The sequence below is a fragment of the Stegostoma tigrinum genome, chromosome 25, assembly GCF_030684315.1.
Source record: "Stegostoma tigrinum isolate sSteTig4 chromosome 25, sSteTig4.hap1, whole genome shotgun sequence".
Taxonomy (NCBI): Eukaryota; Metazoa; Chordata; class Chondrichthyes; order Orectolobiformes; family Stegostomatidae; genus Stegostoma; species Stegostoma tigrinum.
The window spans coordinates 9,785,332-9,811,224 of record NC_081378.1 but is presented as its reverse complement, the minus strand read 5'-3'; positions in this window follow the sequence as shown (position 1 = coordinate 9,811,224).

Here is a 25,893-nt window from a genome sequence, read left to right as displayed (position 1 = left end):
TCTCCAAAGCCTTCTGGTAGTGTAGTGACCAGAACTGTACGCAGTAATTGAAATGGCCCTTAACTAAAGTTTTCATTTCATAGAATCCCTGTAATGTGGAAACAGGCCATTCAGCCCAACAAGTCCACACTGACTGTCTGAAGATCATCTCACCCAGACTCACCCCCCCACCCCATCGCTCTAACCCTGCATTTTCCATGGCAACCCACCCAAACTACACATCCCTGAACACTACAAGGCAATTTAGCATGGCCAATCCAGCTGGCCTGCACAGCTTTGGACTGTGGTAAGAAATCAGAGCACCCGGAGGAAGCCCACACAGAGAATATGCAAACTGCACACAGACAGTTGCCAAAGGCTGGAACTGAACCTGGGTCCCTGGCACTGTGAGGCAGCAGTGCTAACCACTGAGCCACCATAACGTTCTATATAGCTGCAACATGACATGCTAATTTTTATACTCTGTGCCATGACTAATGAAGGCAAGCATGCTCCTTGACCACTTTATCCACTCGTGGTACCACTTTCAGAGAACTGAGGACTTCTGCCATTTACTGTGCATTGGACTTTCCAAAATACATCACCTTGCATTTGTCCAGAGTTATTTCCATCAGCCATTTCTCTACCCAAGTCTTCAGCTTATCTATTCCCTATTATATCCTTTGGCAATGTTCCTCACAAGCAGTTCCCCCAATCTTTCTGTAAACTTATTAATCAGACCATCTTCATTTGCCACTAATTAATTTATACATATTACAAACTAGAGCACTGATACTTGTGGACCATCATTGATGCCCAGACAGAAAAACATCCTTCCACTGCTATCCTTTCTTTCTATGACCGAGCCGGCTCTATAACCAGCACAGCATGGTTCAACTGTAATTTCACCTTCTGTATCAGCCTACCATGGGAGTAGGCTCAGTTTAACAGGAGACTAAAGAACAATATGAAGATAAAGTGAACCTGATAAAATAAAAGGAGTGGGGAGAAGTTTGTGTGCATTATACGCATCAGCTGTAGTAAAGTCAAGTCAATGGAGGAATGGGATTGTGGGAGATATAGCAGTTTGGATCGGAAATTGGTTTGCTGAAAGAAGACAGAGGGTGGTAGTTGATGGGAAATGTTCATCCTGGAGACCAGTTACTAGTGGTGTACCGCAAGGGTCGGTGTTGGGTCCACTGCTGTTGCTCATTTTTATAAATGACCTGGATGAGGGCGTAGAAGGATGGGTTAGTAAATTTGCAGACGACACTAAGGTCGGTGGAGTTGTGGATAGTGACGAAGGATGCTGTAGGTTGCAGAGAGACATAGATAAGCTGCAGAGCTGGGCTGAGAGGTGGCAAATGGAGTTTAATGCAGACAAGTGTGAGGTGATGCACTTTGGTAGGAGTAACCGGAAGGCAAAGTACTGGGCTAATGGTAAGATTCTTAGCAGTGTAGATGAGCAGAGAGATCTCGATGTCCATGTACACAGATCCTTGAAAGTTGCCACCCAGGTTGACAGGGCTGTTAAGAAGGCATACAGTGTTTCAGCTTTTATTAATAGAGGGATCGAGTTCCAAAACCAAGAGGTTATGGTGAAGCTGTGTAAAACTCTGGTGCGGCCCCACTTGGAGTATTGTGTGCAGTTCTGGTCTCTGTATTATAAGAAGGATGTGGAAGCTTTGGAAAGGGTGCAGAGGAGATTTACTAGGATGTTGCCTGGTGTGGAGGGAAGGTCTTACGAAGGAAGGCTGAGGGACTTGAGGCTGTTTTCATTAGCGTGAAGAAGGTTGAGAGGTGACTTAATTGAGACCTATAGGATAATCAGAGGGTTAGATAGGGTGGATAGGGAGAGCCTTTTTCCTAGGATGGTGACGGCGATCATGAGGGGGCATAGCTTTAAATTGAGGGGTGAAAGATATAGGACAGATGTCAGAGGTAGTTTCTTTACTCAGAGAGTAGTAAGGGAATGGAACGCTTTGCCTGCAATGGTAGCGGATTCACCAACTTTAGGTACATTTAAGTCATCATTGGATAAGCATATGGACGTACATGGAATAGAGTAGGTTAGATGGGCTTGAGATCGGTATGACAGGTCGGCACAACATCAAGGGCCGAAGGGCCTGTACTGTGCTGTAATGTTCTATGTTCTATGTTCTATAATGCTGAAATGAGAGAATACCAATTGGCTTTATTAAACATAACTATGTACAAGGGATTGTAAGAAAGGGATCTGTGGAGCCCGCCATTCACAATTTCCAATGCCATGAGACCTGATATTTCTATGACAAATGTTCTTCTGTACAAGCCCAGTAGCTATTCTTAGAGGGATGATATAGTTGAGTCTTTACACCTCACAAATTCTTTCATGTTGCCCCTTTATTTAATAAATTTTAACCTTTAGCATTTCACTCCTTACTCCCAACTCACCCCCACAAAATCTCTTATGTTTGAAGTGTTAATCACTAACAGGATTTACAGCCCTCCTGGCATATGTACAGATGTATATGCCCTTTACCATGGCCTTGGAGGGCAAACATAATGTTAGAATGGGATGGCTGCTTCTCATGACAAAGCTGGTTTGTGAGCTGCAACATTTTATGAAGGCTTGAAGGTAATGGGTCAATTCCAATCAGTGAATAAAGAAGATTCAAAGCTACACAAATGCCTCTGTTCAACAATGAACAATGCAGATTGGGAACGAGATGCAGAATATTGATAATTTGTCTACCATTGCAGCAGAGAATTGCTTGCCCCTGCCATCATGCTCTCATTGCGACTCCTCCTAGCCTTAACATTTATCAGAAAATGTTCAGAAAAGTTGAATCTCCAACTACCTAGACCTGAAGGAATAGATACATTTGCCCTTATACTAAACTTGCTATTAATTGTTTTTCTTTAATCATGATATCAGGATGTCATAAACTGCCCTGTGACTCGACCACCTCCCGCAACAGAAATGCGCCTCATGACATAGGATGAGGAACAGTGTGGATCTTGCAGCTGCTCTTGGAATTGCAGGCTTAGTTAAAGATTTTTATACATTTCTTTTACAGTTTACAGTTATTATAGTAATTATAGTTTACTGATATGTTTTTCCGTTTTGTTTTAGTAACATTCTAAAATAACTGAAACAAGTGGTATTTTTTAAGGGTCTATAGTGAATGGCTGAGCTTCTTTTTATTCTTAATGGTGAAGAATTTGTCAAGTGTGCTCAAGAAAATTTTCTTTATCAATATGTGGGTACTTTACGAGAAGAAAGAGCAAAACTAGACCTTCTTTTTGGCAATAAGGCAAGGCAGGGTGATTGAAGTAAAAGTGGGGGATCACTTTGGGTCAAGTGATCATCATTCTATTAGTTTCAAAATGGTTATGGAAAAGGATGAGCCTTCCACAAAAGTTAAAGTTTTTGAGTAGAATAAGGCAACATTTAATGGTATGAGACAAGAACTTTTAAAAGTTGATTGAAGTAGGTAAAATGTTGTCTGACCATATGAGAGGCATTCAAGTGTGTGATGATGAGAGTTCAGACGCACTTTATTCCTGTTAGAGTGAAGGTCAGGCTGGAAAGATTAAGGAACGATGGATGAATAAAGATATTGGGGTTCTAGTCATGCATAAAAGAGAACTTTTCTCTTAGATGCGGACAACTTGGTTCAAATGAATTTTTTAATCAAATTAAAGAGTGTAGGGCCATTCTTAAGAGAGAAGTCAGGAAGGCAAAGAGGGGATATGAGATAGCTTGTCAGATAAGGTTAAGGATTGAACATAACATTAAGAGTAAGATTATAACTAGAGGGAAGGTTGGGCCTTTTAAAATCGAGGAGATGGGCGACATAATAAATGATTATTTCATATCCATTTTTATTGTGGAGAAAGAAATGGAATCTAGAGAATGCAGAGAAATAAACGTTGATATTTTAAAAACAGTTCACATTACAGAAGAGCAGGTTTGTGAGGTTTTAGAGAATATAAAGATGGATAAATCTCTGGGACCTGACCTAATGTATCCCAAAATATTGTGGGAAGTAAGGCAGGAAATTACGAGACCCCTTGTAGAAACATTTGCATCATCTATAACGACATGTGAGGTGCCTGATGACTGGAGGGTGGCTAATGTTGTACATTTATTTAAGAAAGGCTGTAAGGAGAAACTGAGGAATTATAAACTTGTGGGTCTGACTTCGGTTGTGGGTAACTCATTGGATGTCATTATAAAAGAAGGGACTTATGGACATTTAGAAAGGCAAAAATTGATTGGGGATAGCCAGCATGGTTTTGTGTGAGAAAAATTGTGTCTTGCAAACTTGGTAGAGTTTTTCTGAGGAAGTTACAAAAACGTTGATGATGGACCAGGAGCAGGCAGGTGGGACTAGTTTAGTTTGGGATTATTTTCGGCATGGACTGGTTAAACCGAAGGGTCTGTTTCTGTGCTGTGTGACTATATCTTGAGCATCTTGACAAGGTGGTGATGGAGTGGTAGTGTCACTGGACCAATCATACAGAATCTCAGGTTCATGCTCTGTTAGCATGAGTAACAATTCCAGTATGGCAGATGGTGAAATTTGACTTTTTTTTAACAAAAAAACTACAATGAAAAGCAGAGTCAATGGCAACCATTCAATAACTTCAATTGTTGTCACAACTCATTTGGTTCTTTAAAGAAGGAAATCAACTGTCCTTACCGGGTCTGATCTAAATGTAACTCCAGATCCACAGCAATATAGTTGACTCTTAAATTCCCTCTGGATAATCAGGGGTGTACAGTAAATCCTGGCCTATCCAGTAATGCCCATATCCCATGAATTAATTAAAAAAAAATCTTGCTTTTTGGATTGTCACAGAATCAGTAGTCTGTTTTGAAGATTTCATGCTTCAGATTGAATCTCCTGTTGCCACTTCAAAACTATCTGAAACTGACCTTTCCTATGTTGTGTATGGCACTCGACATTAGTGATGGGATAAAGTTGGCATCATTGTGGAGCTTTCCGAACACAACATTGAGAAGAAGCAATGGCAGATACTTCTCCCACTGTGACTACTGACTTGTAGCCCTCTGATAAACAAACTACAGAGAGTTGGAGTTTGTTGTCAAATCCCAGGAAAATTCTCAGCCTGCTTGGATAAAAGGTCTATGTTGTTTGGATGAAAAGCAGCACCGTTTTGCTCATATGAAGTCTGCTTTAGTCTGTAAACATTCTGGTAAAGCTTCATCCAGCATTTCCACTGTGATGTGGTCCCCTTCAAGGTTATCTTTTGATAGTTCACTCTGTTAAATATTAGCAAGTGGTACAATTCTTTTATAAAATAATCAACAGTTTCTCTATCTCTTTGCTGCACTGGTTAAACTGTGCTGGGTCTACTAATGAATGTATTAAACAAAATGACAATCTTAAGCTTTAATTATGTCATTGTATGTTGCAGTTCCTTCATCTATGCCTTGTCTCGCTGTTGGGGGTGTACCTATGTTACTGCTATCACAGTATGCCGACCTGGTCCTTGTTAATGAGACCTGCAACAGCACAGTATTGGCTAAATTGTTAGTGTAGTTTATACAATACCAGCTCGGGTCAGGGATCTCCACATGGTCTAAGGTGTAGGGTGAAGTAAAAACTCTTTCTATGGTTAGTGTTTTTTCCAGTGGACTGTGGTGATAGATATTCTCCGTTTATCCTGCTTTTTTCAGCACTTCCTCTCTGTGAAGATCCAATCAGTGTTTACTCTTCACTCACTGTGGGCACCTGACTTTCTGGCTACAGACTGAGTTCCCTGCTGTGGCTTTTTCCTATGTATTTTTTTAGTGGAGTTTCCCTCTCTGAGGTCTGGTGCCTTGGTGGGGCTACACTTCCTTTGTCCACAAAACTATCCACTGGGCTTCTCCATAAGGACCTTCACCAACTTTTACAGATGCACCATTGAGAACATTCTGTCTGAGTGCATCATGGCTTGGTTCGGCAACTGCTCTGCCCAGGACCATAAGAAACTGCAGAGCATTGTGATCACAGCCCTGTCCATCTCACAAGCCAAAGAAAATTGGCTAACATCTTCGAAGACTTCTCCTATACCAATTGTAGTCTCTTCCATCAGCCAGAAGATACAACAGTTTAAACACACATACCACAGATTCAAGAACAACTTCTTCCCTGCTGTCTATTTGACTTCTGAATGAACCTTTCAAATTTCAAATATAATGTTGACCTTGCTTTCCATGCATATTCTTTGTAGCTGTAGCCTTGTATTCCTTGCTCAGTTCAATTACCCTGTGATTTTGTGTTTTTGTAAGTGATGTACTGCTGTACTGCATGCAAAATAAACCTTTCCGTTGTACTTAGGTACATGTGACAATAATACATCAAACCAAATCTCTTCAGGTATTCTTCCTCTTCCATAGTCATATGCCTTGACCTGCTCTTGTAGAGCACTGTCCTGCTGTTGGTTTTCACTCCAGCTTGTTCTTGTCCCTTGTCTCCAGTTCTGTGGGTCTAGTTACTGCGTTACCATATAGTAAAATCAGGCTTATATTCAGGTGAGTAACTGTTAACAGGTTTATTAAACATGACTCTACACAAGGGATGATAAAATCCAACACCTCCTGGAACCCAATAAACACTGGGTAGATCCCATTCCATATGATCTGATATCTTTCTGAAAAAACTCACTGTGCACATTCTCAGCAGATATACTTAGTCTAGATGTCCAGTTAACGTATTACTCCGCACCAGCAATTATTACTCCACATCTAGCGCAATTCTGTTAAAGAATCTATGCTTAGAATTACGTAACTATTGGCTCCAGAGAAGGGATAAAAAGACAATAACATTGAAACTTAGTGAGCAAATGGAGCAATTAACATAGAGAGACAGCAAGAACTGCAGATGCTGGAATCAGAGTCAATACAGTGTGAAGCTGGAGGAACACAGCAGATCAGGCAGCATCAGAGGAGCAGGAAAGGTGACATTTCAGATTTACGCGCAAACCCGAAACATCAGCTTTTCTGTTCCTCAGAAGCTGAATGACCTGCCCCTGCAGCTTCAGACTGCCCTGAGAGAGATTAAAATATACATTTGGACCTTGTAAAATAGTGTAAAGTAGGCAATAGTAAAATCAGCAAAAAACTACAAGTAATATCAAGAATTCAAACAAGGGCGAACATGGAAGCTTTAAATATGTGAAACTATTTTGACATTTCCTCACTGCAGTAACTCACTAAAGCTTCTTCAGCAACACCTTCCAAATCTGTGAACGCTGTCAGTTAGAAGGACAAGGACATCAGATACACGGGAACTTCAACATGTTCCCCTCCAAACCACTCACCATCCTGGCTTGGAAATATACTGCCATTCCTTCAGTGTCACTCAGTTACAACTCTGGAACCACCTTCTCCACAGAATGATGGGAATATCAAAATGATTCAAGGAGGCAACTCATCCCCACCTTTTCCAAGGCATTTAGGTATCTGGTTTCAAGGCTGAACAGACAATGATACCAACATCCCATGACTAAATATCAAAAAAAATCATTTCCCAATGGCGGACATCAAGAGATACATAATGCAAATGAGTTCTGATCTTTCCCTGTATATTTGTTGTTGTGATGAGGTACAACTGTATTTGCCTTTTTGGCCACAATTTGTAGTAGCAGCAGCAAACATTTATTTTGCCCTTAGCCTAAATCCTTGACCTGAATTCCTTGTTATTAAGAAATGTAATTGGTTGATTGTAGGATTACTGTTTGCTTCAGTGACCCTTTTTAAAATTTCAGTAATGGGACAACGGTATTTATTGCTCATCAGGCAGTTAAGAGTCAACCGCATTGTTGTGGGTCTGGAGTCACATGTAGGCCACACCAGATAAGGATGGCAGGTTCCTTTCCTCAACGACATTAGTGAATGGCAGCTTTTTCCCCGACAATTTACTATGGATTCATGGTCATCATTAGACTCTTAATTCCAGATTTTTAGTGAATTCACAATCCACCATCTGCCATGGAGGGATTCAAATTTGAGACCGCAGAATATCACCTGGACCTCTGGATTAACAGTCTAGTGATAATACCACAAGACCTTTGACTCCCCTAATGCGCTTGTAGAAGAGGGGTACTCATCTTCCTCTTCTGTTGTGTGGAGAAGATACAGACAAGAACAGAAGAACTTAGCGCAGCCTCTAATGTGCTTTCCTTCTTCATTTATAATGGAGATTCAGAGACGGTGCAAGAAAATGAATCCTACCGCTTCAAATACTGAATGTTGCCAACAAACAGAAGACAGTTAATATTTCCAAATTAATCAGCGTAGGATGTCTTTGCAAATAAAGAAAAACAAAGCAAACTTCTTATGGACATATTAATTCATCAAAGCTCTAAAGAGTTTTTCTGAAAGGAAACCAATGCAGTTAAATGGAACAGAAATGACGTAAGCTGAAAGGCAAGACTAGTAAAAATCTTTTTAGATTTAGCACAAAGTGTACTGTATATTATTGAACAAAGACCTTGTATTGTACTACTTATGATATCCCAATGGGCTTTTCAGCCGATTAAATCTGCTTAATGTGTAGCCACTGGTGCATTATTAGAGAGGGGAGGTGTTGTTCGGTAGGGTGGCCAGTTGGTTTGCAATGTAACGTAACACCATCAGCATGGGTTCATATTCCCACATCAGCTAAGGTTACCATGAAAACCTGACTTCTCAACCTCACCATCACATGAAGCATGGTGAGCATCAGGTTAAACAAACCACCAGTCAGCTCTCTCTAATGAGAGGGAAGCCTATTAAAATTATAAGAGAATATGGTCACCTGTTTGCCCATGGCAAAGACTGCAAAACAACAATGAGATGAATGACCAGATAACCTGGACCTAATTTTAACTCATAAGTGTGTAAGTGAATAAGTTCTTTGTGTGATAAAATGTCACCTGTTTCTAAAGTCATACTGATGAAGGATTAAATGTTTGTCAGGTAACTGGAAGCACACCTGTGCTCTTCTTTTCATTTGTGTCATGAGTGTGAATGGCACCTCGGCATAGCCATGTGTATTAAAGGCCATCCCTCTGACAGTGCCGCAGCCCGTCAAAGTTGTATTGATGTGCCAGCCATGATTGTGTTCTTCTGTCTTGGAGTGAGATTTGAACCTGTACCTCTGCCTCAGTCAAATGTGCTGTCATTTGGCTGGATGGTTGCTTTGCTAAGCAGTGTGATGCGAACAGCGTGGGTTCAATCCCCACACTGGCTGAGGTTATCACGAAGGACACACCTTCTCAACTCCTCCCCTCACCAGAGGTAAGGTGCTCCCCGCGTTAAATCACCGCCAATCATCTCTCTCTAATAAGAGAGCAGCCCTATGTTCTGGTAAGACTTTGGTGACCTGACATGACTTTGAGATAAGATTCATGTTGGATACCAGGCAGCCACTTTTAAAAATTCTTTCATGGAATACGACCATCATTGACTCAGCCTACACTTTGTGGCCAGCTCTAAATTTTCTTTAAGAAAATGGTGGTGCATCATCTTTTTCGCTGCTGTGCTGTGTGTGCAGCCACAGTGCTATTAAGAAAGGAGCTCTAGGCCTTTGACATAGTGACTGGGAATGGAGGATTTTGAGTTATGCAAAGAATCTGGATAGGTTAGGACATTTTTCACTGGAGGGTAGAAGATGGAGGGGTGACCTCATAGAGACGTATAAAATCATGAGAGGTATCAATAAGGTGAATGGCATGTGTGTCTTTTCCCCAGGCTGTGGGATTTCAAGACTAGGGGGCATATTTTTAAGGTGAGAGAAAAAAGATTCAATAAAGACAAGACGGGCAACCTTTTTGACACAGAGTAGTTCAAATGTAGAATAATCTTCCAGAGGAAATAATGGATGCAGGTACAATTACAACATTTAATATATATTTGGTTACATACATGAATAACAAATGTTTGGAAGGCTACGGGCCAAGCACAGGCAGGTGGGACTAGTTTAGTTTGGGATTATAGTTGGCATATTCTGGTTGGAATGAAGGGTCTCTTTCCACGCTTTATGACTCTATGACTATAACCCTATGACTGTGAGAGAGAACAGTGGTATAGCTTCACATCAAGTGAATTTGCAGCTGAGGATATCCTCAAATATTCATTGCCCTTGATCGTGTAGGTGATGGAGAGTTTGTGTTTTGGAGGTGTTGTCAAAGGAACCTCGGTGATTGCTGCAGTTTTCCCCACAACTGTGCGTTTGGAGAGAGTGTAAATGCTCAAGGTGGTGGATAGGTTGTTGATCAGGTCGGCTGTTTGGTTCTGAATGGGATGAAAGGGAAGGGGCTTACAGTCAATGCTGATTTTATGAACATTATGAGAGGCAAGTAAATGACGGAATTTAAACTCAAATTTTGCTGAAAAAATGTGCGTTTGAAGCTATTTATCTTGCAGTCATCAGGACAAGTTCAAGAATGCCAAATTTCAAACAGAATAGCAATTGATACAGCATGAGATTAGCACGCTGATCGCTTGGCAAGTTAATGTTAATTGGTTGAACTAAGTGCACCCAGGAACAATTGTCACAATACTTTTGTATAAAGCAAAAATATAGCTCAATATCTGGACATCAATAAGAACAGGAGTGATTAATGAATTTGACAGGAATGGAACTACTGGGTTTCTGCTAAGGCTGGAATTGACAGCAAAAGCCTTTAGGAGCAAAAAATGTCAAAATCTAAAAAAAACTCAGGAGAAGTTACAAGATAAGTTTTTGTTAAAAAAGAACTCTTCCTTAAATTAATTGCAAAAGCAACAATTGATTAATTAATGTAGGATAATTAATGGGAGAAGATGAATTTAGAAAGGGAAATCAAATTTTTAATGGTTAACTGATTTTTTTTTACAAAGTGTAAGCTGTTGAACACGCCTTATCATCTTGAAGGGGTACAATCAACCAAAGAAGAAATAGCAGGAGTCTGAATCTTCCATTGAGTTAAAAAGGGCATAAAAATCTCTGAGAGGAAGAGAAAAGATGTAACGATTGTAACAAGGTCAACCATCTGGAACTCACAGGATGAGTTCCTGATTGGGGCCATTAATCTGGTTCAATCTAGGACCCCTACTGGACAGATAAAATTAGGAAGGTCAGGAGTTTTGACTCTCTGAGACCTGACTCTGATTGAGGCAGTACCAGATGCAAGAACTCTCCATGTGTAAATAAACTCTCATTTGGTGATGCGATACCGACCTCTATGAAATTTTAAAAAATATGCTAATAGTCTTTCTTCCATCTTACGAGAATATATAAAACCTAGTATTTCTTCATTTTATAACATTTCAAGAATAGTTAAATGCTACTAAACAATTTTAGAGTAAAATTAGGAGCATAATCTTGGAACCTTTAAATATTTTCAAATGTGATAAATAGAAATTCAAAAACAAAATCTGCAAAACAAATTAGGAAGACAAAAGTTAGTTTTTAAGTAAAAAGGGCAAAGCCTTGTATGAAAAAGCCTTATTAGCATTTTTTTTCATTATCTATGTAGTGATTGGAACAAGGGCCTGTTGGATCTCATTGAGTATGAGTTCCCTGACTGAAGTTGTTAACCTTGGCCAATCAGAAAGCACTGGCTGACAGATATAAAAAGGGGATTCAGAGAATGTCCTCACTCTTGGGATTGCTCTGAGCCAGCTGGTCAGAGTCCATGTAAATAAAGGGTGAATTGCTGATGGGATACAGGCTTCTGTGCAATTATTTCAATCTAGTATTAAAGAAAATAATTATAATCTTTAGGAAGGTTACAGAAGAACCCTCAACATTTAAGTGATATGATTGTACAATTTAAAATGCTGAAAAGTAACCTCAGCTACATCTACAAAAATTGTAACTATTCCTGCAACAGCTTTTAAACAGATCATTTAAATAATAAAACTAATAATAATTAAACCTAAATATAATAGAAACACAGATGATATCTCTAAGAAAATTTTAAATCACAGATCCTTCAGACGGAGCATTGAACTGGATTATATGAAAATGATAAATCATGTAATCTTGGATTGCTGCAGGATTACAGAAGAAAAGTGAATACAGTTCTTTACTCGGAATGTTGAACAGCAGATCTTGTTCCAAAATGACAGAATGTAACAGGAGAGACATAGACCTTTGACAACGTTGTGTTGAGCTGAAGTCAAATTGCTAATAAAAGCTTCTCCTTAAGAACTTTGATAATGGGAACTGCAGATGCTGGAGAATCCAAGATAATAAAATGTGAGGCTGGATGAACACAGCAGGCCAAGCAGCATCTCAGGAGCACAAAAGCTGACGTTTCGGGCCTAGACCCTTCATCAGAGAGGGGAATGGGGTGAGGGTTCTGGAATAAATAGGGAGAGAGGGGGAGGCGGACTGAAGATGGAAAGAAAAGAAGATAGGTGGAGAGAGTATAGGTGGGGAGGTAGGGAGGGGATAGGTCAGTCCAGGGAAGACGGACAGGTCAAGGAGGTGGGATGAGGTTAGTAGGTAGATGGGGGTGCGGCTTGGGGTGGGAGGAAGGGATGGGTGAGAGGAAGAACAGGTTAGGGAGGCAGAGACAGGTTGGACTGGTTTTGGGATGCAGTGAGTGGAGGGGAAGAGCTGGGCTGTTTGTGTGGTGCAGTGGGGGGAGGGGACGAACTGGGCTGGTTTAGGGATGCGGTGGCGGAAGGGGAGATTTTGAAACTGGTGAAGTCCACATTGATACCATTAGGCTGCAGGGTTCCCAGGCGGAATATGAGTTGCTGTTCCTGCAACCTTCAGGTGGCATCATTGTGGCACTGCAGGAGGCCCATGATGGACATGTCATCTAAAGAATGGGAGGGGGAGTGGAAATGGTTTGCGACTGGGAGGTGCAGTTTTTTGTTGCGAACTGAGCGGAGGTGTTCTGCAAAGCCACAACTGCCCAAAGAGGATCCCCCTCGTTCTCACACACCACCCCACCAACCTCCGGATACAACGCATCATCCTCCGACACTTCCGCCATCTACAATCCGACCCCACCACCCAAGACATTTTTCCATCCCAACCCCTGTCTGCTTTCCGGAGAGACCACTCTCTCCGTGACTTCCTTGTTCGCTCCGCACTGCCCTCCAACCCCACCACGCCCGGCACCTTCCCCTGCAACCGCAGGAAATGCTACACTTGCCCCCACACCTCCTCCCTCACCCCTATCCCAGGCCCCAAAATGACATTCCACATTAAACAGAGGTTCACCTGCACATCTGCCAATGTGGTATACTGCATCCACTGTACCCGGTGTGGCTTCCTCTACATTGGGGAAACCAAGCGGTGGCTTGGGGACCACTTTGCAGAACACCTCCGCTCAGTTCGCAACAAACAACTGCACCTCCCAGTCGCAAACCATTTCCACTCCCCCTCCCATTCTTTAGATGACATGTCCATCATGGGCCTCCTGCAGTGCCACAATGATGCCACCTGAAGGTTGCAGGAACAGCAACTCATATTCCGCCTGGGAACCCTGCAGCCTAATGGTATCAATGTGGACTTCACCAGTTTCAAAATCTCCCCTTCCCCCACCGCATCCCTAAACCAGCCCAGTTCGTCCCCTCCCCCCACTGCACCACACAAACAGCCCAGCTCTTCCCCTCCACCCACTGCATCCCAAAGCAGTCCAACCTGTCTCTGCCTCCCTAACCTGTTCTTCCTCTCACCCATCCCTTCCTCCCACCCCAAGCCGCACCCCCATCTACCTACTAACCTCATCCCACCCCCTTGATCTGTCCGTCTTCCCTGGACTGACCTATCCCCTCCCTACCTCCCCACCTATACTCTCTCCACCTATCTTCTTTTCTCTCCATCTTCGGTCCGCCTCCCCCTCTCTCCCTATTTATTCCATTTCCCTCTCCCCATCCTTCTCTCTGATGAAGGGTTTCGGCCTGAAACGTCAGCTTTTGTTCTCCTGAGATGCTGCTTGGCCTGCTGTGTTCATCCAGCCTCACATTTTATTATCCTTAAGAACTTTGTTGGTTTTATGAAATTTTTAAACTTATCTTCTTATTTTTAATTTTTGGGCACTTTCTTTATTGTCTCTATTATACTTGAAAAACATATATTTCAGGAATATCTCCTTTCTTTTGCCATAAAATTGTCTTTAAGTGTTTAAATATCATTGAAGAGTTTTAAAATGAAACAATATGACATTTATATATTTTCTCAACACAGAGGAAAGACTGTCATTTTGTGTCATTTCCTCATTGACTTTATTGATTTTTGTACAGTTTTTAACATGTGTTATCAGGGATCGGGGGTGGCGGGGGCGCGGGGATCCACCTCTATTTTGTGACAGGAGGATCTCCCAATTTGTCATAAAGCAAGGTCGACCACCCCCACCTCCCCTGCCGATAACTAAAACTGAAACACGCAGATTGGCTTGCCTCTCCCTGTAATCTGCTAAGTGAAGTGTGAAAAGTGGTATAGCCTGCCTCCTACCTCCAACCTGTAGTAAAGGAGTGGTTAAATGAAATAAACTCCTGATACTCACACCACAATCAACAAATAGCAATTTATTTGTCTAACTCTAACAGTTAGCAAATTAACTGAACTATTAACAGACCAGACAATTTCCCTCTAATTTCCAACTGTTCCTGAATGAAACAAAATTCTAATGGTCTGTTATTCCAATAAACACAAGTCCCACTTATACAAACGAAATAAAACAAAAGTTAGAGCTCAGTCTGCCCAAATTACAGCCAGTTTATATATTTTGGGATGTTCTGTGTCTTCTCCATTCTTCTTCATAGAATTATTTTATCAGGAATATTAACTAGGAGTTTTGCGGTACCTTTATTTAGATGAAGCATTCTCTTAGTGCTGAGAGAGCTGGTCTCTTAAAAGATGACAGGCTGCTTTCTGTTGATTTTACAACTGACTCTGTCTTTTCTACCCTTGATAACCTTTCATTTCTTACAATAGGATTGGTCCCATGTTGTCAAAACCATGAGACTTAAATTTAATTGGTTTTTAGTATCTAAATGCCAGTTTTATATTAATTGGCTAAATTCAAACTAGTTGTTTTGTTAACAAAACAAAACAGCACCTTGGACAGCTAACTATGAAGCCTTTGACACAAATGTTACAGTTTGGATGCTCTGTGCGCCTGCAAACCAACGAGCTTCCAACAGATTTTGTCCCCTCTAAGCCTAGAAAAAGCACATCATCATTTAAAGGGACCATGCAGTGCTTTCCCCCACTAACATTAAAAAAAATGCTTTCAAACTCCAAATTCTAATGTCCTTTCTTCCAATCCACAAGTACTCAACTTTGCAACAAATCATAGAATTCCTGCAGTCTAGAAGCAAGCCATTTGGCCCATCAAGCCCACACTGATCCTCCGAACAGCATTCCACCCAGATGCACCTCACTACCGATCCCTGTAAGAATGCATTTCCCATAGGTAATCCTCCCTCCCTGCACATCCCTGCACACTATGGGTAGCTTAGCATGAGTAATCCATTTAAAGTGGGTGTCTTTGGACTGTGGGAGGCAACCAGAACACCGAAAAGAAACCCATGCAGACAGTGAGAGAATGTGTAAACTCCACACAGACAGTCACCCGATTGTGGAATTGAACCCAGGTCCCTGATGCTGTGAGGCAGCAATGCTAATCTATGAGTCACTGTGTCATCCCCGTTATGTTTAAACCTTTCTTTTAACATTTCAGCCTAGAATTCCTATTTAAGATATTTCAAATCAATCTGTTTGGAGATGTTACAACACAACTTTGGAGCGAGTGGGTCTTGAACCTGGGCCTTTTGCCACAAAAGCCTCCAGAAATTCTCCTTCCTTTTTGTTATATATCCAGAAGTGTACTTACACACAACTCAATTTTTTTTCCCATGGCCAAATCATTTGTACTCTTTTAAATTCATCTGTTAATCACCATCAGATAATCATTCATGTCTTCCAACCAATTAATTTCTGTGCAAAGCCTAGTAAAGGCAATGTTGACCATGAAAGATGATTGCTCCTTAAATGTTCTTGACTCAACAATTTTCAGCTGTTTTGTCAATGACAATCCATCCATCATAAGGTCAGGAGTGGAAATTGTAGTGATTGTAGTGAGACCAGCCAGATGATCCTCATAGAATATCAGTTATAGAGTTACAGACTCATAAGGCATGGAAACAAACCCTTCGGTCCAACTTGTCCATGCTGACCAGGTATCCTATACTGATCTAGTCCCATTTGCCAGCATTTGGCTCATATCCCTCTAAACCATCCTATTCATATGCCCATTCAGGTGCCTTTTAAATGTCATATTTTATCAGCCTCGACCCTCCCTACTCTGGCAGCTTGTGTCATACACACGCCACCCTCTGCATGAAAACGCTGCCCCTCAGGTCCCTTTTAAATCTATCCCCTCTCACCTTAAGCCTATGCCCCTCTAGTTTTGGAGTCCCCTAGCCTGGGAAAACAGATCTTTCTATTCACCCGTTCCAAGCCTCTCATGATTTTATAAACCTCTATAAAGGTCACTCCTCAGCCTCCCACATTCCAGGGAAAATAGTGCTGCCTATTCAACCTCTAAGGCTGGAATTATACTGCGATCAATGTTGTTGTTTTTCTCATTGCCGACTGGTGCATTCACAGAAGCTGACAGGCTCAATGTTCCTTTCAGTGCTGAATATTTACAGACACGCACAACCTTTTTTTTTCTCCTCGAATGGTGGCTTTTACAGAATTGAATTTTTTTTGTAGGCTGTGCCCTGTGCGTGTGCCGTATTATTATCAGCAGTTTAACAAAACCTTCAGATCACTACCTTAGCAATATAATATCCTGTGCAAATCCTCAACACTGTTCACGTTAAAATAACGGTGGTATAGCGAATCCTTGTGAAGTTTCACTGATACCAATCTCTTTGCTAATATCAATCTAAGCTACTTATAGAGTGCGTGGAAAGATGCCCACTCTTCAGGAAGGAATAGGCTCAATCTTGATAAATAGTCAATATTTTCATAACATTTAATAGGAAGTTACATCACATCAGAGATTCACAATTGTCTCTTGCGAGACATCAGGCTCACATGAAGTGTAAGTTCATATTACTGAAACATTCTCGTTTGGATATTAAATATAAAATGAATGGAACACTGACTGGCTCACACAAGAAGAGTCCTTTAGAACATTGCATTGATGGAAGTATTTCATTCGATTTCTGACCACAGTTGTAGACATTTTCAATCAATGTGTTCAGACATATCACAATGCCTGCAAAAACAGAAATTGCTGGAGAAACTTAGCAAGTCTGGCAGCATCTGTGGAGAGAGAGAAACACATTTAATGTTTGGTGTCCAGTGATCCTCCTGCAGAAGGATCACTGGACTCAAAGCATTAACTAACAAGCCTGCTGGGTTACTCCAGCAATTTTTGCTTTTGAGTGCTGCAGAATTCAACATCCACAGTTCTTTGTTTTATATTAACATGATGATACGTATTTAGAACAGGTAGGACTTCAACCCAGATCTTTTGGCCCAGTGGCAGGGATGCTGCCAGTACACTACATGGAAAACAGTCCTCCAAACCCAGATCAGCAGCACATAGCACATAATATCAGTTAACTCTATCAGGTAACAACGTCCTCATAAGCTAGCCTAGACCAATACCAATAAGAAGGACCCATGGTGATCAATTCTACCTCTGGCTTCTGAATCATACCAATATGATATGCTGGCAGTATAGGTCTACAACATTATAATGTGATAAGCAGTGGTGAGGACAGTCCACATTTTATATGAACATTATTTTTTGTAAATCAGTGAACACTGGAATAATAAATGAGTGGGACTTGATGTACGTTAAGAAATTGACAGAGGGGTTTGGGAGTAATACAAGTTTATAGAGGGTGGAAGTTGGGTAGCAGTTAAGCAGAGCTATAGAGGGTGGAAGTTGGGTAGCAGTTAAGCAGAGCTATAGAGGGTGGAAGTTGGGTAGCAGTTAAGCAGAGCTATAGAGGGTGGAAGTTGGGTAGCAGTTAAGCAGAGCTTTGGAAGCATTAAGACTGGAGGCAGAAAAGTACAGAACACAAAAGGATGAAAAGACAAATTCAATCTTCCTGATTGCTCAATCATTAAAAGGGAAAAAAAATGAGAAGGAAGACAAACATTCAAATGTTAACTCTCTATCTTGCAAATTGTGACAGCTGACTTCAAAGGGCTGGTTGTAACATTGAATAACTCTCATAACATCAATCACCATTGCAGATTGCTCATGCTCTTAGTTCTAACTGGAGATCTGAACTCTGTGGGTGTACTGAGAATTTGCATCACCCACGCACATCACATTATGAAGATCTCACATTTCACCCAATAATCCTGTCGCTCATCAAGCTGTGTAAAAAATACATTCTAAGACTGATGATATTTAAGCATGTGAGAGGCTGTTGTTATCTTTATTGGCACTTCCTAGAATCTTGTTGTGCTTCACTACATCTAGTATTATTCAATCTGTAAATAATGCTTATGAGTTGTAACACTCGTTTGGTAACCTCTTGAAGAAGATTGGGAAGATATTCCACATTGAAAAGATCATAATTTGGGGTGATTGTTCACCACAGCAATGGTATTCCATAAAAACGGGCACAAATTTTAAATGGTAATGTCCATGATCCATTCAGAGATCTGTGTTTCCATGTTGAAAAAAAGAGCAAAGCGTCACGAAAAAAAGGAGTGTCACAATTTTAGGAATGAATAAAGCAAAGTAGGAAAGTGTATGACAAATCCTATTTTCAAACACAGAAAGATGACAGAAGTTTTAACTGACAAAATAAAAACAAGACTATGTTTCAAACAAGAGTCACTTTGGATTTGAATTGCTAACTTTGATTCTAATTTCCACAGATGCCACCAGATCTGCTGAGTTACTCCAGCACTTTCTGTTTAAATATCAGACCTCCAGCGTTTTGCTTTTCAATTGAGTTACTTACCTGGATGTGCCTTTGTTTTGATCTGAAACAATATGCCAGTACGGTGGCTCAGTGGTTAGCATTACTGCCCCTCAGAGCCAGGGACCCGGGTGACCGTCTGTAAGGAGCTTGGACATTGTGCCTGTGTCTGCATTGTTCAGGTGCTCCTGTTTCTTCCTGCAGTTCAAAGATGTGCAAGTTAGGTGGGTTGGCCATGGGAAATTGCCCTTCATGCTTAGTGATGTGTGGGTTAGGTGCTTTAGCCATGAGAAATCCAGGGTTACAGGGATGGGGTGGATCTGGGTGGGATGTTCTTCAGAGGGTCAGTGTGGGCTTGTTAGGCCAAATGGCCTTTTTCTGCACTGCAGGGATTCTGCAATCAAATTTAGGAAAAATATCTGCACTGTGACATTGTTATTCTGTTCCAGTGAAATATTATGCAGGTCAAAATTTGGGGTTGCTGACAAACTGAGTATCAACTCAATATGATGCACAAAATAGAATCAGATACTGTCTTAAAACTTCCTATTGAAGTATCATGTTAGAGAGATTCAATGTCATCCAGTTTCAATTGACCCATATCCGCGTCAATAACTTGTTTTTGTTCATGGATGTGTGCATAACTTGTTAGGTCGGCATTTGAACACATCCCTTTTTGCCCTTGAGAAGGAGGCAGTGAGCCGCTTGCCTGGGTCACAGACAGTTCAGGGAACTTGGCCCAGTGACTTTGAAAGAACAGAGGTATAGTTTCAATTCAGGATAGTGTGCAGGTTATCATATTCCCATTTTATTTTGAAAGGGTGCAGGTTTGGAAAGTCCTATTGAAGGACAAATTCACTTGTACCTTTGTAATGAGGTATTTATTTGTTTCAACTATTTATGTTGTCCATGTCTACCAGAGGACAACCTTCGGAGTCAAAATCTAAAAGTTTATACGAAAAGAAAAATAAACAAATTAAATCCCGCTTCCCCTAATTCTTCAGAGGATAGCTCAGAGTCAATTACATTGTTATGAAGACAGATGCAGGCCAAACCAGGTGTGGAAAGCCGATTTTCTTCCGTGAGGGAGCCGGATGGGCTTTTGTGACAATCAACAGTAATTGTAACTTGATGGTAACATTTTATCCCAGATTTTTATTGAATTCAAAGTTCACCATCTGCCATGCTGAGCTTCAAATTCATGTTCCATTCCAACCCATTGAGAATTAGCCTGAAGTCCTGGGTACTAAACCTGTGGCATAACCATGACACTACCACATCCCCTGGGATTGGAAATTAGCAAAGTTGGCCCACTTGATGTTATTCTCGGATGGTGACAGGGCGATACTTTCAATCAAGGGGTACCTTGATCCAATGCTAAAACCACATGTCCATCTTAATGATCAGATGGGGACTGAACTAATGGTGTACCTGAAAGAGGGTCTCTCCATCAGCAACTTCACCAAAGTATTGGTCAACATGATTCCTGGAATAGAGCCAGAGACTTCAACTTAGTGAATGAAAGGCAGGAATGTGCCCAACTGAGCCAAGCTGATGACTTACTTAATATATACATAGCTTACTGTTTTAATTCATTCTGGGAATGTGGTTGTCTCTGGCTAGGCCAGCATTCATTGCCCATTCTTAATTGCCCCTGTGAAGATGCTGGTGAGCAGCTTTCTTAAACTTCTGCAGTCCTTGGGGTGTAGAGAGATCCACAGCGTTATAATTTTTTTCTATTCATTTTGTAGGATGTGGGTGTCACTCCCTGGGCCAGCATTTCTTGCCAGTCCCTAGTTGCCCTTGAGAAGGTGGTGGTGAGCTGCCTTCTTGAACCGCTGCAGTCCATGTGCTGTGGGTTGACTCACAATGCTATTAGAGAGGGAATTCCAGGATCTTGACCCAGCGACAGTGAAGGAATGGCAATATATTTCCAAGTCAGGATGGTGACTGACTGGAGGGGAACTTGGGGGTGGTGGTGTTCCCACATATCTGCCACCCTTGTCCTTCTAGATTGAAGTGGTTGTGAATTTGGAAGGTGCTGTCTGAGGATCTTTGGTGAATTTCTGCAGTGCATCTTGTAGATAGTACACACTGCTGCTACTGAGTGTGGGCGGTGGAGGGAGTGGATGCTCATGGATGTAGTGCCAATCAAATGGGCTGCTTTGTCTTAGATGGTTTCAAGCTTCTTGAATGCTCATGAAATGACCTGGTGCCTTTTTACCACTGATCCAAGCACAATCAACAAGCCTCCAAATCTGCTCAGAAGATTCAGAAAGAACATGTTTACTTCAAGGAGAAGTCCTCAATTCTTTTCAGGATATGGCGACATGTGCATAACAGTCCAGACTACAACCGTTTGTCTGAGGTTTTTTCATCCCGCAAGAAACAAGCAAGGAGAGCAGTTGTAATGAACTGCCGGGGAATAACAGAATGAGCACCCAGTAATTGTAATTATTCAGTGAAGCAGGCAAATTAATATTGAGAGCTCCACAACTGACAGAGCAGTCAGCTAAAACCACAGGTTGTCCCACAGACACAAAATAATGTGAACCTATCTTTGGAGTTTAGCATGAGTCACAGAGAGGATTTTCAGAAATTAGGATAGTGCAGTGGTACTTGAGGGAGTAGGAGATGAGGGAGATTTGGAACAGAGTCATACAACTTCCACTGGAACGTTTATGGCTGTTTTGTATTTTAATAACTTGTTGCATACATGATCCATTCGTCTGTCAGTCTCAGCTCAGTTTCAGAACAAGCGTCATTCTCCACTAACTATTGTGCTCATGTGTTATGCAGCAGCTGCATATAGCAGGAGATTTGTTGCTGAATTATTCTGGATGCAACAAGGGAGCAGTGATGTGAACTTGCAGATATCACACTCTTGTCTCTCTCACATTATGAAATTTGCACCTAGTTATGGCTAAATCTGCAAGACATAAGAATCAATCATCTGTGTTTGTTCACTGTACCCTTACTGAATCAACAGTATTGCAAAAGAAAGCCACGCTGATTATTTTCCTCATGCCTGTCCCCTGCACAAATTGTAACACTGTTCTTTTTAAAGAAAGGATCCAATGCTAAAACTGCAACATGCATACAAAACAAATCTCATCAATTCCATCTAGAGGGAAACGCTTCTGAGAAAAGTTATGTGGAGGGGAGGAGGAGCAAAGTTAGTAGTGGTTAGAGTGGGCTGCAATAGTATAAAGAGGACAGGATAAGGTTGTATTGTTTCAGCCTCCAAGTGGTCCTGACAGCAGGGCCATCTAATTTACTGAAAGGTACAATTGTGGGTTGTCACTTGCCAAGACATTTGGAGAGACAGATAAGTGACATTACACTTCACGCTATACAAGGTCATTGTTCCATAATGTGACAGTTAAGAGGAAGGCAAAACCCTTGACTGGAAATTAATGCAACTTCAATATCCCAAAGGAAAGGGTGACACTATAGGCCATGGCAACTGCCACTCAACTAGTGAGATAGAAAATGTAGCTTTTCTGTGACTTCATACTGATAATTGATTGTGACTTACGTGTGTGTATGTGTTGCATGTGCATGTTACGTGTCTATGTGTGTAGTGTGTGTGTATGTAAGTTATGTGTCTGTGCATTGTGTGTGTGCGTCTGTATGTGTGTTGTGTTTGCATGGCTGTGTTGTGTGTCTGTCTGACTGTGTGTACATATGTGCGTTGTGTGTGTGTGTGTGTATGTGTGCATGTGCATGTCTGTGTGTGTGTTTCTGTATGTGTGTGTTCTGTATGAGTTGCACGTATGTGTGTGTCTGTCTTTGTGTGTGCACATGTGTTGTTTGTATCTATATGTTGTGTGTGTCTGAGTGAACATATATGTTGTGTGTGTATATATTTTGTGTGTGTGTATGCACACGCTTGTGTGTGTGTTGTGTGTATATATTTGTGCGTTGTGTAGGCATATGTGTGTGTGTTTATGTGTGTGTGTCTGTGTGTTGTGTGTCTGTGTGTTGTGTGTTGTGTGTATGTGTGTTGTGTGTTGTGTGTCTGTGTGTTGTGTGTATGTGTGTTGTGTGTCTGTGTTGTGTGTATGCATGTGCGTTGTGTGTCTGTGTGTTGTGTGTCTGTGTGTTGTGTGTCTGTGTGTTGTGTGTGTGCATGTGTGTTTATGTGAAAGTGAGAGGCACTGGATAAGGAAATTTGAGAGGTTGGGAAATGGATCAGCTAGTCTGTTTCTGTGTTGCATTCTGAAATTTAGTTGACAATACTAACAGTTCTTGAGGTAATCACACAGCAATATGTGAAAGTTTTTTTACTTATAAGTTTCATCTAATGAAGATAGAGCCAGTCATCCAATGCTGTTTAACAGTGGAGTTTTCTATTGGTTGTTAATGCTTGTCGTGCTAAACAGACTGTATTGAATAACGAGTTCTGAGAAGATTTGTAGCTCAGGTTGAGGTTCTGTGACAAACACTACATTGGACAAACTGGCAGAAAGCCAGCCACCAGGATACATGAACATCAACTAGCCACAAAACGACATGACCCACTATCACTCGTATCCTTACATACAGATGAGGAAGGACACCACTTTGATTGGGACAACACATCCATCCTAGGACAAGCCAAACAGAGACATGCACGAGAATTCCTAGAAGCATGGCATTCCAACCGGAACTCCATCAACAAACACATTGACTTGGAGCCAATCTACCATCCCCTGAGAAAAAGAACAGGAAATGACATCACCAACTCAAGGAAACCTAACCAGATAAATAGAAAGCGGGACATAACACCAGCGCTTCGTCGGAGGCTCACTGATGATGTTACCTAGAATGGTGGCGAAACGTCTGTATTGAATAAATTTCACTTCCCCCATTAACTTGAATTAGCATGTTAGCTGTGCTTTCAATTGCTTAGATCACAAGCTCTAGAATGCCTTCATTAACCTTTCTTGCCTCTCTACTTCACCCCTCCTTTAAGATACTTCTTAAAACCTACCTCTTCAATCACCAGACCTTAATGTCTCTTTATTACTGGGTGGCACGGTGACTCAGTGGTTAGCACAGAACCAGGGACTTGGGTTTGATTCCAGCCTTGGGTGACTGTGTGGAGTTTGCACATTCTCCCCATGTCTGTCTGGATTTCCTTCAGGTGCTCCCATGTCCTCCCAAAAGATGTGCAGATCGATTGACCATGCTAAATTAGCCATAGTGTCCAGGGATGTGCAGGCTATGTGGATTAGTCATGAAAAATTACTGGTAGGAGAGTGGGTCTAGGTGGGATGCTCTTCAGAGGGTTGCATAAATTTGATGGGCTGAATGGCCTGCTTCCACACTGCAGGGGATCATATGATTGTTACGGAATTTCAATAGACGGAGGAGGGCTGCGCAGGAGCAGATAGGAAAGTAGAATTTAGACTGCAACCTGATGAGTCATGGTCGTAGAACTGAATACCCTAAACCATGTTTGTTATGGTGTTGTTCTTTGTTTTTTTAATGTTCCTATGTAATCTTCATGACAAATAACCTTAAGAATTAATGGCAGAAGTAGGATTTTTAGCCCCTCAAACCTCCTCTGTTATTCATTAAGATCATGACCAGCTTTGATTGTTACATCGAATCTACAATCCCACCTATACTGGAGAACCTATCATTCCTGTGCATAAGAATCTACCTGCCTCTGCTTTCACAATATTCATGAACCTTGCTTCCATCACCTTGTCAGAAAGAGATTTTCAATGATTTGTTACTGTAGGAGGAACCATCCTGTCCACACCAACCCTGTCAGGCCCGTCAGGACCTTCTATCTTTCACTGAAGGCAGCTCTTATTCTTCAAAACTCTAGCATGTACAAGCCTACCCTGCCCAACATAAGACAACCCACCCTTTCCAGCTTCTAAGATAAAGTGTGGAGCTGGATGAACACAGCAGGCCAAACAGCATCTTAGGAGCACAAAAGCTGACGTTCCGAGCCTAGACCTTTCATCAGAAAAGTGGGATGTTGAGAGGATTCTGAAATAAATTGGGAGAGGGGGAGGTGGACTGAAGATAGATAGAGGGGAGTGTGGAGTGGACAAGGGAGTCGTGGAGAGAGTGGTCTCTCCGGAAGACAGACAATGGTGGGGTGGGAAAAATGTCTTTGGTGGTGGGGTCGGATTGTAGATGGCGGAAGTGTCGGAGGATGATGCGTTGTATCTGAAAGTTGGTGGAGTGGTATGTGAGGACTAGGGGGATTCTCTTTGGGTGGTTATTGCGTGGGTGGGGTGTGAGGGATGAGGTGCAGGAAATGTGGGAGACATGGTCGAGGGCATTTTCGACCACTGCGGGGGGGAAGTTGCGGCCCTTGAAGAACGAGGGCATCTGGGATGAGCTGGAGTGAAATGCCTCATCCTGGGAGCAGATTCAACAGAGGCGAAGGAATTGGGAATAGGGGATGGAATTTTTGCAGGAAGCTGGGTGGAAGGATGTGTATTCAGGTAGCTGTGGGAGTCGGTGGGCTTGAAATGGACATTGGTTTGTAGGTGGTTGCCTGAGATGGAGACAGAAAGGCCCAGGAAGGTGAGGGATGTGTTGGAGATGGTCCAGGTGAACTGAAGGTTGGGTTGGAAGGTGTTGGTGAAGTGGATGAACTGTTCGAGCTCCTCTTGGGAGCATGAGGCAGCGCCGATACAGTCATCAATGTAACAGAGGAAGAGGTGGAGTTTTGGGCCAGTGTAGGTGTGAAAGGGGGCTGTTCCACATAACCTACAAAGAGACAGGCATTGCTTGGGCCCATGTGGGTACCCATGGCCACCCCCTTAGTCTGTAGGAAGTGGGAGGAATCGAAAGAGAAATTGTTGAGGGTGAGGACGAGTTCAGCTAGGCAGATGAGGGTGTTGGTGGAGGGGGATTGGTCAGGTCTGCGGGACAGGAAGAAACGGAGGGCCTTGAGGGCATCTGCATGGGGAATGCAGGTGTACAGGGATTGGATGTCCATGGTGAAAATGAGGTGTTGGGGACTGGGGAATTGGAAGTTCTGGAGGAGGTGGAGGGCGTGGGTGGTGTCACGG